Source organism: Choloepus didactylus, chromosome 20 (assembly GCF_015220235.1).
Source record: "Choloepus didactylus isolate mChoDid1 chromosome 20, mChoDid1.pri, whole genome shotgun sequence".
Classification (NCBI taxonomy): Eukaryota; Metazoa; Chordata; class Mammalia; order Pilosa; family Megalonychidae; genus Choloepus; species Choloepus didactylus.
In genome coordinates this window covers 27,124,274-27,137,401 of record NC_051326.1, presented here as the reverse complement: position 1 = coordinate 27,137,401, position 13,128 = coordinate 27,124,274, and the positions used below count along the sequence as shown (strand labels likewise).

The following is a 13,128-nucleotide window of genomic DNA, read 5'->3' as shown; positions in this document are numbered from 1 at the left end:
AAAACCATCTTGAAAAAGAAGAAAAAAGTTGGAGGACTCACACTTCCTGACTTTATTGTATTATTTTTTTTCAGTGATACAGAATTCTTCATTCAAAAAAGTTTTGAACACACAATACCTCTTTTCTCTTTTTAGCAAGAAGTTTTAACAAGTTTTAAATGTCTCAATTCTCAAAAATAATAGGCTCTTTTAAAAATCAGACTTGATTACCAGAAACAAATAATACATAGTTACATACCATTTCCACATCAGTACCCACTTCCACTACTTATTTGTTAATCCATCGTTGGTGCAATTCGGGAACAATTAAGCAGTCACTAGATACCTGTTTTAGAATCCGAAGAAATTATTATCCACCATAGGATTCTGATATATATTTTGATGCATATATTTAAAATTTCAGAAGGGACAAGTTATGAACTAATCTAGTTACTTTATATCAAATACTTATATACCTAGTCAAAACAAGAAGGATTAAGATCTTTCCCCAGTTGAATACTGACTATATAAAAGCAGTTTTCAGCATTTTCTTCTAGAGATTAAAAAAAAAATGCTCTATTTCCCTGCTAGGTAAAAGGAAGAATCACACATTACAAGTCCTTTAGAGGTGAATATTAATTCCTTATGAGAACAGCCATAAAATGCATTGCTTTAAAATTCTCCAAAAAAGAAAACAAATTGGATACAATCTCTCCCTTCAAAACCTATGGCATTAATACCTAACTTGACAAAATATTTTTTTTGAGAGGGCACAAGCATGATCTAAGCATGCATAAATAAGGAACTGAATGTATCACTGACTTAAGAGAATTTGGCAAAGCAAAACAATGATCTAAAATAAATTAATTAATTAATTAAAAAGGAGAGCACATATATCCTAAATATGAAGTATAATTTTGTAGGCCTATGTAGCCAATAGTGCCCCATGGTGGGGATGCAGAGGAGAGAGAGAAGTAAGCATGGCCCTATGTACTTTAGTTGTCATTTAACAACACATTACAGAGAAACATTCTTTTTATTACAAAGAAATGAATCACTCTTTCTAGAGCAATGACTCTGACAAATTTCTTATGTTTTTTAATAAGGTAACTTACATTTGAAATTAACTTCATAATTAAATCTAAGTGCAAAGGAGTTTTTAGTAATTTCTAAATTCAAGAGAATGAGGAATAAGGTTTTATCTTTATCTGATTATGATTTTCTTCTCTTTAAAGGATAAAATGTACTGAAATTATTTGGTTTTCCTTTACTTTCCTCTGCTTCATTTTAATCTACTTTATGGAATCAGTCTGTATAAAGAGAGAGGTAAGTTAAAATACTGTCATTTTTATTAAAAAACTCAATTGAGGCTAGTATGACCTATGAATGTATAGTATAGTGTTGTTAATCTTTGACCTGGTATATTAATAATTCCTTTGGTAAGAAATGTCACAGGTCATTTCATTACAAAAGGATTTTAGTAACAGGACCAGCAGTATGAAGGTTCCCCCCAGAAAATGATCAAGTCAATCAGTAGTTTAGAGCAGTTATGTAAAATACGAAAACAAATAATTTACAGCTGCAAATTTCATATTGAAAAGCAGTTAAAAATTAATAGTTCAAAGCATTCCAAAACACATTTTCTGTCCTAAACAAGCTAACTAATTAAGTTGATAGAGACAGTGTGAGAACTAGTACATATCTCTAGTCAGGAACAAACAAAAACAAAAAGTTTTTAATTTTTAAAAAGTGGTAGTTGCTAACTAGTAGTTTTATAAACAATGTCCACAATTTGGTGGCTGGCCATGTTTTTTTTTTGTTGTTTGTTTGTTTGTTTGTTTGTTTCAAGTTATTTCTACAGCACACATATTTCTGAAGTCTACCCACCTGAGTTCAGCAATTATACTTCTTTTGAGTGTAAAATTATATGCCCTTAATTAACATGTACAAAGCTACAAAATGTCATCTACACAGAGATTAAAATAAACATTTTAATAGTTTTTGCCAATTATAGATTAGATGATTTTCCTGGGGTACATATCTGAAAACTTTCAGCTAACTGGCTTTTATTTCTAAGCCCAAATTGATTTATATATTCACTGCTGGATATTTAAAAAAAAGTGCAACAATAAGGCATTAGCAAAAATAACATTGTAGTAGAAACAGATTTTGCATATGTGAAAAGGTAACTTATAAAATACATTAACTGCTTTTTAAAAAGAGAACCTAGCTGAAGTTAACATTTACATGGTACTGAGAACTGGACCTTCCAACAATTATTTTTTCTACAGAAAAATTTTATCTAGCTATAAGCAAAGTCTTTTAAACAAGAAAACTAAGCAAAATAAATCCCACCCAGAAAAACTATATGGTTGTGTGAGACAAATAAGCAAATACGAATTTATAGTGTACTTCTGCCTAAATTTTAAAGTCAAAATGTCCACACTCTTTTGTTAAAACATTAAGTCTCTGTCAAAAATGTATTTCTTATTTAAGGTGCAGGATTGAAGGACAAGATGATACAAGTAAAGAAAATTTACAAGAAAAAAACTTGACAAAGTTTTTTCAGTTAAAAGAAATGTAACATTCAAACTTGACTTGGAACAATAAAAGAAAACAAGATTGCAAACAAAAATGTTTATGGATTTTTCAAACATAAATAAGTGAAATAGTCTGTTTAGGCAGTAGGGCTCAAGCTGATGGCTAGCAGGAAGTTACAGCATGTAATCTGTGGGGAACCAAGCTTTTCATGTCACTTAGACCATGTCCGGGGAGGTGACCTGGAACGCTGGGTCACAAGCTTGCATGGAACGCCATTGTAGGCACGCCCTGTAAAGATGTGTGTCTTGTGACTATGACAGCAGCGTTAACCATTGACCCCAGATTGTTCCTTCTTATCCGCAGCAGGATGTGAAGATTAATATCTGAGAGACCCTGAATGCTTTTGATCACGTAGCGTAGTTTAGCTTTGTGTAACAAATGGATAAATAACTGGAGCACAGGTGCATCAGCACCCACTTGGCACACGATGCTGTGGGTCCCCTGCTCCCTTAAATCATAACTTTGTGTCTGTGTCTCATTTCAGCATTGTCCTGCCAGCAACAACTGGCGCCCAACGTGGGGCACAAAGAACTGGACCTGGTTCCTAACAGAAGAATCGCTTGAATGACTGAGGTATAGCGGCGCTGGAACTCGGGTGGAGGTAACGGCTGTGTTTTGTATGCGTTCCTTGTAGAACGACCCCGAGCATTTTAAGCAGGGTAATGGGTAATGTTGAAGGACACAATAAATATGTGCCATATATTTCCCTCTTGTGGCAGCTGCTGCGGGCCAGCGGTATCAAGGTGGGGAAGTCACAAATCTTAGAATTGCTGCAGGTTATTGAAAAATACTGCTCTTGGTTCCCTACCCTTGGCTCTCTTGAATTGCATGACTGGGAGCGGGTAGGTAAGGAATTGAAACAAAAATATATAAAAGGAGTTAATTTACCTGTTACTATTTGGTCTACATGGTCTGTAATTAAGTCTGTTCTTGGGCCTCTAAAAACTGATGAGGAGGAGGAGGACAGGGAATCTAATGATAGTCCTAGTCCCGATCATCTTTCTGAAGATGAGAAGGACAATAAAGATCCTATAAAACCTGCTTAAGTCTTTTATTCCTGTCAATGCCCACAACCTCCTTCTGCTCCTTGTTTAGATGAATGGCCTCCTCCTCCTCTACCGCTTCCCCCTGTGCCTAGCAATACCCAGGCACTTAAGCCTGCTCGCCCTTCAGGCGTGCAGCAGGGCCTGGCAGAGGCTAGGCGGCAAAGAAATTTAGAGGCTATATGTTGTCCTGTTGCCTTCCCTGTTACGATTCTTGAAGAAGTACCTCCTGGCCAAGACACTAATAATCCTGGTGGACTTTATACTTACTTCCATGAGCATGTCCCATTTGCAGTTCTTAAAGAATTGTAAAAAGCTTGGTTCCCCACAGTAATCTACTTGGAAAAATCTTTAATGTATAAATAACAAGCCCAAATTATAGACTGCAGCAATTCAGTCATCACTGCCATTTTTCTTACTCCCCCAAAAAAGCCTTCTATCAAACCATTCACATCCTGTATTGCGGGTGACTGAGCTTGTACCTCGGCTTACCAGGCCTGGGCCAGGGGACCTGATATCACCCCCTGGGGAGGGTAGTGGGTACGGGCGTTTAGTGCCCTCTGCAGCCCCCCCGAGCCTAGGGAGCGAGGTCAAGGCAGCTCCCTTTTCCTCACCCAAAATGCCACTGGCAGGGGAGGCTTGCCGGAGGGAACCGCCTTTCTCCCAACCGCCCTTTCCCCACTTCCTTATCTTGCCCGCACACTCCCCTGTGCCAAGGCAACTCCTGCCACCGCCAGCGCGCATGCACCGTGGCCGAAACAACTCCCGCCCGCTGCAACGGCTCCTGCGTCCTCTCAGAACCAATCCTAGCCCCTCTCCCTTCAGTATTGCCATTTAAGGCTACTTCACCTCCTTTCCAGCCCTGCCCTTCTTACCAGCCTATATAACCTGTGAGCACCCCTGAATAAAGACTCTCTCTTTTTGGCGCATACTCCTACTGGATGAAGAGTGTCTTGTCCTTATCGCCGCCCTCCACACCTTGTACGCCTCCCGCCGAGGACCTGGCCAAGTCCTCCGCCTCACCCTCGCCTCCGGGAAAGAGCCCCCGCCGCCGGTACCCTTTAAGCAGCCCCGAGAGCTGAGGGCTCCGCTACCGGCCGCCACTCCCCCCAGAAGCAGTAACCGCGACCGCACTGTATTACTCATACCTTTACTTCAGAGATTAAGGAACTATATACAACAAATGAGTTTATTTTCACCATAGGGATAACATAACGTACTTCTCTGCCAACGTTACTTGAAAACCTTCCACGTCAAAACAATTTGACAACAGATATAAACAGTTCAATAAATATGCAATGATCTTTCATTACAGTCCTTTAAAGACACATGTTACTTCATGCTGTTAACCTTAGGATCACAGTGCATACAATCCAAATATGTATTGTATTTGGGGTGACTTTCAAAGTAATGTTGGATCCCTCACTTTATTAATAATCCCACTATACCCAATAAGTTCATTTCATAGGCCCTATCATGCATTAATCATTTGGTGGTGGGCGTTAATGAAAACTTTTTCTGTTACGTCCATTGCCGGCAATGAACGTCCCAAAACTGCCAAGGAAGTCATTGTTACTGCACAATATATGAGGACCTAGAACTTTTCCAAAAGCTTAAAAAAACAAAAATTAAAAAATGGAATTATATTTGACATTTCCTGACACCTGCATTAATACTGTATGACTAATAAAAACATGTTAGTTTCCTGGACTGAACCAGCAATCAACATGCGCTGGGCGCACATGAGTAAAAATGCAGTAAAAGGAAGTAGTCTTCATTGCCTATAGGTCACTTCCAGTCAAAGGTTAAAGTTCAAAGACTGAATGATCAAAGTGCTCATTTTCTCAGTAGGACTATCTTCTGCTAGGAGAATGATAATAGTGGCACCAACAAGTATCATCATGATACCACCATTTTGTTTTCTTCGGATTCTTGTTACATGTTCGAACATAAAAAGAATTATCTGGTGGTGGTCTCTTTTCTTTGCAGCAGGAAAGCATGCTAAAAATGCTAAGACAATCTGATTGGACTGAGATTGCTGGGGACCAGTCTTCTGTTAGAATGGATAAACAGATATAACCATTGCTATAAACATGAGGATGAACAGGAATATTTTCACCAGCAAACATGACCTGAGGGAGAGTCAAAAGGATATCGACTACTAAACTTAAATAGAAGCTGAAAATGTTCCCCTTCATATAACGTACCTGGTGCACCTCCCATATCTACGATCCACTGTGTAATTGAATTTTGAACACTCTTTTCATTTAAAGTCATCCCAGGAGGTGGGCGATTTTGTAAAGCCAACAGTTCTTTCTGTAGTCATTTCTGCATTGATACCATGATGGAACCCACTTCCTGACTTTAAAGACAGCAATAGTACTGGCCCAAGAATAGCTATATCGACAAATGAAATTGACTTGAGAGTTCAGAAATCAACCCTCACATCTACAGCCAACTGATTTTTGACAAGGCTAACAAGTCCACTCAGTTGGGAAAGAATAGTCTCTACAATAAATGATGCTGGGAGAACTGGATATTCATATGCAAAAGAATGAAGAAGGGCCCCTATCTTACACCATATACAAAAATTAACTCAAAATGGATCACAAGCTAAACGTAAGAACCAGGAGTATAAAACTCCTAGAAGAAACTGTAGGAAAGCATTTTCAGGACCTTGTGTTAGGCAACGGTTTCTTATATTTTGCATTCAAAGCACAAGCAACAAAAGAAAAAAAACACATAAATGGGACCTCATCAAAAATTAAAACTTTTGTGCATCAAAGGACTTTATCACAAAAATGAACAGGCAGCCTACTCAATGGGAGAAAATATTCGCAAACTACATATCCATTCAAGGTTTAATATTCAAAACATATAAAGAAATCCCACAACTCAACAATAAAAAGACAAACAACCCAATTTAAAAATGGGCAAAGGGCCTGAATAGACATTTCTCCAAAGAAAACAACGGCTAAAAGAGTACATGAAAAGATGTTCAGCATCACCAGCTATTAGGGAAATGTAAATCTAAACCACAATAACATACCATTTCATACCCACCAGAATGGCTATTATTATATGAAAAACAACAGAAAACTACAAGTGTTGGAGAGGATGTGGAGAAATAGGAAAACTCAATCATTGCTGGTGGAGAAATAGGAAAACTCAATCATTGCTGGTGGGAATGTAAAATGGTGCAGCCACTGTGGGAGACAGTTTGGTGGTTCCTCAGAAAGAGAAGTATAGAATTACCGTATGACCTGGCAATCCCTCTACTAGGTATATACCCCAAAAAATAGAAAGCAGTGACTTAACAGATATTTGTAAACCTATGTTCATAGCAGCAATTCACAATTGCTAAAAGATGGGCGCAACCCAGTGTCTATCAACCAGTGAATGGATAAACAAAATGTGGTATATACATACAATGGAATATTACTCAGCCATAAAAAGGAATGAAGTCTTGATACATGTAACAACATAGATAAATGTAGAAGACACTATGTTGAGTGAAATAAACCAGACAAAAAAAAAGACAAATATTGTACGTTATCAATGATATGAAATAATTCGAATAAGTAAATTAATAGAATGAGAATCTAGAATATAGGTTACCAGCGGTTTGGTAGGGGATAGGCAATGGGGAGTTAATGCTTAATTAGTACAGAATTTCTATTCAGGTTCATTTTAAAGTTTAGAAATGTATGGTGGTGATAGTAGCACAACATTGTGAATGCAATTAACAGCAATGAATTATACATGTGTATGTGGTTAAATGGGAGGTTATAGGTCATATATATTTTACTAGAATCAAAATTAAAGGATAAAACATAGGACTATACAACACAGTGAACCCTATTGTAAATGAAGGACTATAGTTAATAGTAAAATTATAAAGACTTTTTTTTTCCAGCTCCTCAAGGGGGCTCTGTGTATTTTTTTCATTTTTTTTTCTTTTATTATAAAGATGTTCTTTCATGAGTTATAACAAATGTACCACAGTAATGCAAGGTGTTAATAATCAGGTGGTATATAGGAAAAAATATATACCCTAATGTAAACTATGGACTATATTTAATAGTTCAATTTTAATATTCTTTTATCAATTGTAACAAAGGTACCACACTAATGCAAAGTGTTAAAAATAGGGGGGTATATGGGAATGCTAAGTTTTTTACATGATTTTTCTGTAAACCTACTTCTCTAACTGAAATACTTAAAAAAATTAAAAAGAGGCCAGGCAAACTTTTAGCAATGGTGAGCGCAGGTGGGGCAAAGAGAAGTCTGGAAGACCCCCGCCCCAAACCCAATAATCATCTGCTCAAGATAATTCTCCACCTCAACCTCTCCCCATTCCGTTAAGAAAAAGGAAATGAAGGCAGAAGTGAAATGCAGAAAGAATACATTACAGAGGTACCCAGAACTTCTGATTCCATAGCTGGTACACTCCCTCCCTGCTCTAGGGTGAAACACTAGCTCAAGTAGTCTAGCCCCTAGGCTGCCACATCCACAGAAGCACTGATAGCAAGAGAGATTGAGCTAACCAGATGTGGGTTAAAACTTCTTAAACCACAGGGCAAATAACAGATCAACTCAACAACTGGCAATTAATTGTGTTCATGAGAGATAAAGTAAAGGCAGATATCAAGAACATACCTTGATTTTCATTTTCACATCTGAGTGGAAGGAAGCAGTGAAGCTCAAGCTATAAGTTTGAGTAGCCTATAAGACACCCAAGTAGAGAGGTCAAGTAGGCAGTTGGAGATATGGTCTAGGAGCTCAGATGAAAAGTATGGGATAGAGCAGTGGTTGTCAATGTGTGCTCTGGGGACGCCTCCCAGGGGTACCTGAGAGACTTTGAGAGAGCCAAGAGATCAAAACTATTTTCATAATAATAATACATTATTTGCCTTTTTAAATTCTCATTCTCTCACAAATATACAAAATTTTCCAGTTTATCACAATAAACTGAATGCAGAAGCAGAAAATGTATCTGCTTATTATCCCAGACATTAAAGCAGTTTGAAAAAAATGTAAAACAATGCCATTGTGTTCACTAAATTTTCTGTAATTAGTTAACTTTAAAAATGTTATTTAGAGCAATAATTGGGTTTAATGCTAATAGTTTTATGAGAATTAATGAGTATTTAAAAATTTTGTTCTAATTTCTAATATGGTAATTATTGATAAATACAAACTCATATAAACAAAAGTTGAGGTTCTCAATAATTTTTAAGAATACAAAGGGGCCCTGGGACCAAAAAGTTTGAGATCCACTGAAACAGAGATGTAACTCTAAATACAGATATTAAATGAAGCAACAGAAGTGCTTCAGCTTGCCTGGGGAGGCTTCAGTTGGTAGACCAATATTTCTAAGCAATCTTACAACTAAGGACAATAAGAAAGGCTGGACAAAATACAGAAAAAACTTTTCAAGGTCCATCCAAGATGTACCACGTATTAGGATTTCATTTCTTTTCATTGCTGAATAATATTCCATTGTATGGATATGCTACATTTTATTGATCCATTCATTAGTTGATGAACACTGGGTTGTTTCCACTCCTTGGCTATTAGGAATAATGCTACTACGCACATTCGTGGACAAATTTTTGGGTAGATGCATGTTCTCAGTTCTCTTGCATATATATGGAACTCTGGGTCATTGGTAACTCTATGTATAACTTTTTGAGGAACTGTCAAACACTTTATTACAGCTATTCTAGTGTGTGTGAGGTGATATCTCATTGTGGTTTTATTATAAATTTTAAGTTAAAATTTTTTTACCAGCCCCCCTCCTCCAGCACAATCCTCTCCCACCCCCACAAGACACTCCTCCTCCAGCACACGCCACTGCCAGCCCCTCTTCCCCAGCCCACACTCTCCCATCCCTGCCAGGATGCCCACCTTCCTGCCCCCACCAGTGTCCCTCCTCCAGCATGACCCCCCTCCTCCAGAACACCACCTCCATTGTGGTTTTGATTTGAAGATGTTGAGCATCTTTACATGTGCTTATAGGTCATTTGTTTTTCTTCTCTACAGAAATGCCTATTCAAATCCTTGGCCCCTTTTATTTTTTTACTTTGCCCCATTTTTTTTGTGTTGTCTTTTATTATTGAATTATAAGAGTTCTTTATATAAATTCTGGATACAGTCCTTTATCAGATATAGGATTTGCAAATATTCTCTCCCATTCTGTGGGTTGTCTTTCAATTTCTTGATAGTGTACTTTGAAACATATAAGTTTGTAATTCTGATGAAGTCCAAGTATTACTTTTGTTGTTATTACACATAATTTTGGTGTCATTATCTAAGAAACCACTGCCTAAGCCAAGGTCACAAAAACTTACATCCACGTTTTCTTCTCAAAGAGTTTTATAATTTTCACCTTTACAATCAGATGTTTGTTTAACTTGTAGTTAATTTTTGTGTTTGGTGTAAGGGTACAATTTCGTTATTTTGCATGTGACCTTAGATCTAATTACCCCAGCACCATTTGTCAAAGAGATTATTCTTTCCCCACTGATCTTAGCACCCCTGTCAAAAAACAACTGGCTGTAAATGTGAGGGTTCACTTCTATACTCTACATTCATTTACACACACACACCCCTTATGTCAGTACTACATTGTCTTGATTATTGAAGCTCTGTAGTTCAGTTTTAAAATCAAGGTGTGTGAGACTTTCAACTTTATTCTTCTTTTGGAAGATTGTTTTAGCAATTTGGGTTTCTTGCATTTCCATATGAATTCTAGAATCAACGTGTCCATTTCTATCAAAAATGATGTGACACTTTTTGATAAGAATTTTACTGAATCCATAGGTTAATTTGGGGAGTACTGCCATCATAACAATATTAAATTTCCCAATCCAAGAACAAAGGAAGTCTTTCCTTTTTTAGGTCTTTAATTTCTTTCAAAGAAGTTTTAAAGTTTTCAACATACAAGCCCTGCATTCCTTATACTAAAATTATGGAATTTTCTAAATTTCATGATCAGATTTACCATTGCTAGTATATAAAATCACAACTGATTTTTATATATTTATCTTGTATCCTCAACCTTGCTTGTTAGCTCTAATTGTTTTTTTATGGATTCTTTACAGTTTTCTAAAGATAGTATCATCTACAAATAGAGATACTTTTACTTCTTCCTTTGCATCCTGAATCCTTCTGTAGTTTTCTATTATTGTGATGTCTTTGTTTGGCTTTGATATCAGGGTAATATTGCCTTCAGAGTATGAGTGGAGAAGTAGTCCCTCCTCTTTTTGGAATAGTTTGTAAGTAACTGCCCTTAATTTTTCTTTAAACATTTGGTAGAATTCACCAGTGAAGTCACCTGGGTTTAGGCTTTTCTTTGTAGACAGTTTCTATATCACTAATTCAATCCTTTTAATTGATAAAGAGCTATTCAAATTTTCTATTTCTTCTTTAATCAGTTTTGGTGGTTTGTATGTTTCTAGGAATTTGTCCACATAATCTAGGCTTTCTAATTTGTTGGCATACAGTAGTTCACAGTATTCCCTTAAAATCCCTCTTATTTCTGTAAGGTCAGCAGTGGTGTCATTCCCTCTTTCATTCCTGATCTTAGTAATCTAAGTCTTCAATTTTAATTAGGTAGTCTACCTTATCAATTTTGTTGATTTGTGAAGGAACTACTTTTGGTTTTATTGATTTTCCCTGTTGATTTTCTATTCTCCATTTCATTTACTTCATATATTTTCCTTCCATCTGCTTGCTTTAGGTTTAGTTTGTTGTTCTTTTTCTAGTTTCTTAAGGTGGAAGATTAGGTTATTGATTTGAGAGCTTTCTTCTTGTTTAATAGAGGCATGTACAGGTATAAATTTCTACCTAAGCCCCACAACTTCTCGTATGCTGTCTCTTCATTTTCATTTATGGCAAAGTATTTTCTAACTTGCCTTGCAATTTCTTACTTGATCCACCAGTTATTTAGGAACATATTGTTTAATTTCCACATGTTCGTAAATTCCCAAAATCTCTTCTGTTATTTGATTTCTAATTCATTCCATTGTTGTAGGAGAACATACTTTGCATTATTTCAATCATTTTAAATTTATTGAGGCTTATTTCATGTTCTAGCATATAGCGTATCCTTGTCTTAGTTTGCTAGAGCTGCCACAACAACATACCACAAACTAAGTTAGCTTATAACAACAGAAATTTGTTGTTTCAGAATTCTGGAGGTTAGAAGTTTGAAATCAAAGTGTTGGAAGGGCCACGCTTCCTCTGAAATCTATGGGATTCTGGCAGTGGCCTACTGACTGTGTCAAATATCCAATTCTTATAAAGACAGCCATCATTCTGGATTAGTACACACCCTAAAACAGAAGATTTGAACAGACTTAACAACTTGGCCTAATTGAAATACACAGAACACCACAATCTGGAGCTACTAAACACACTGTATTCAAACATGAATGAAACATTTCTAAAAACTGACCCATGAAAGTAAGTCTGAACAAATTTCAAAGGATAAAGGATAAAGAATATGTATAAGTTATCTCTATTTGTAGGTAACATGATCTTGATAATCCTAAAGAATTCATAAAATACTATTAGAGCTAACAAATGAGTTCAGCAAGGTTGCAGAATAATAGATCAATATATAAAAATCAGTTGTATTTCTATACTTTCTGCAAAGCATCACGTCAGATATTTGAGGAGGAAGGTATCAGGGCCTGCCTGTTAACTACATTGTTAAAAATTTTTTCTTCATCATTCGACTTTAACAACCTCATCTAGAAAGGAAAAAGGTCAAATTTCATCCCCAAAAGGTGTACTAGATTAGATGGATTATTAAAAAAATTATAATTCAGCATTTCCTAATTTAGAAACTTTAGTTTTAAGGTTTTTGTTTAAACGTCAGTAATTTTTATACAAAGTACAAATCTATTTTATTGTCACCTTGCTGCATGCCTTTGGGACAGTGCATCCCAATATTCAGAAAATCCCTTTTATGCTGTACAGCTTTATACATGTGGTAATGTAATATGGATTCCAAACTGAAAGAATAGAATCCAGGCATGAACAAACAGTAAAACAAATTAGTACTTACATCTCAACTACTAATAATGTGCTTAGCTATTCTATTCAAAATAGGAACTTTAACTTAGGTTTCCTGAAAAAAAAAGCCTATTTTTGACTTAGAATGGAGTACAATTAATTCTACTATAAGCTTCAGTAGTCATGATAACACTGGAACCTGATTATACTTTATAATGATACGAGATAGGTTTTTGTTTTTTGTTTTTTTTTTAATGTTTTACTGGATCTATGAAGGGATCCTTGCATGACCTGAATTTAGAAAATTCACTCTCCAAAGAGTTATCTGCAGTTAGGCTATTACTGTTAGGTCAAATTATGTGTCTGATTTGATTAATCCCTTTCTGGTCATGACTGTCATAATTTGTATTGTTTACAATTAATCCCTTATGTAATCTGGTCTTGAGTTACTTTTGTGGTGAAATCTGAGAATCCATGCAAT

At 36.2% G+C, this 13,128-nt stretch overlaps 1 protein-coding gene and 1 pseudogene across 6 annotated transcripts in view; both read right to left on the bottom strand.

The window, feature by feature from the left end:
• Positions 1-13,128, bottom strand: part of PIWIL2 (piwi like RNA-mediated gene silencing 2) — a 186,434-nt gene that overhangs the window by 71,373 nt on the left and 101,933 nt on the right. The window lies entirely within an intron of this gene.
• On the bottom strand, positions 5,286-5,966 carry LOC119516932 (annotated as a pseudogene).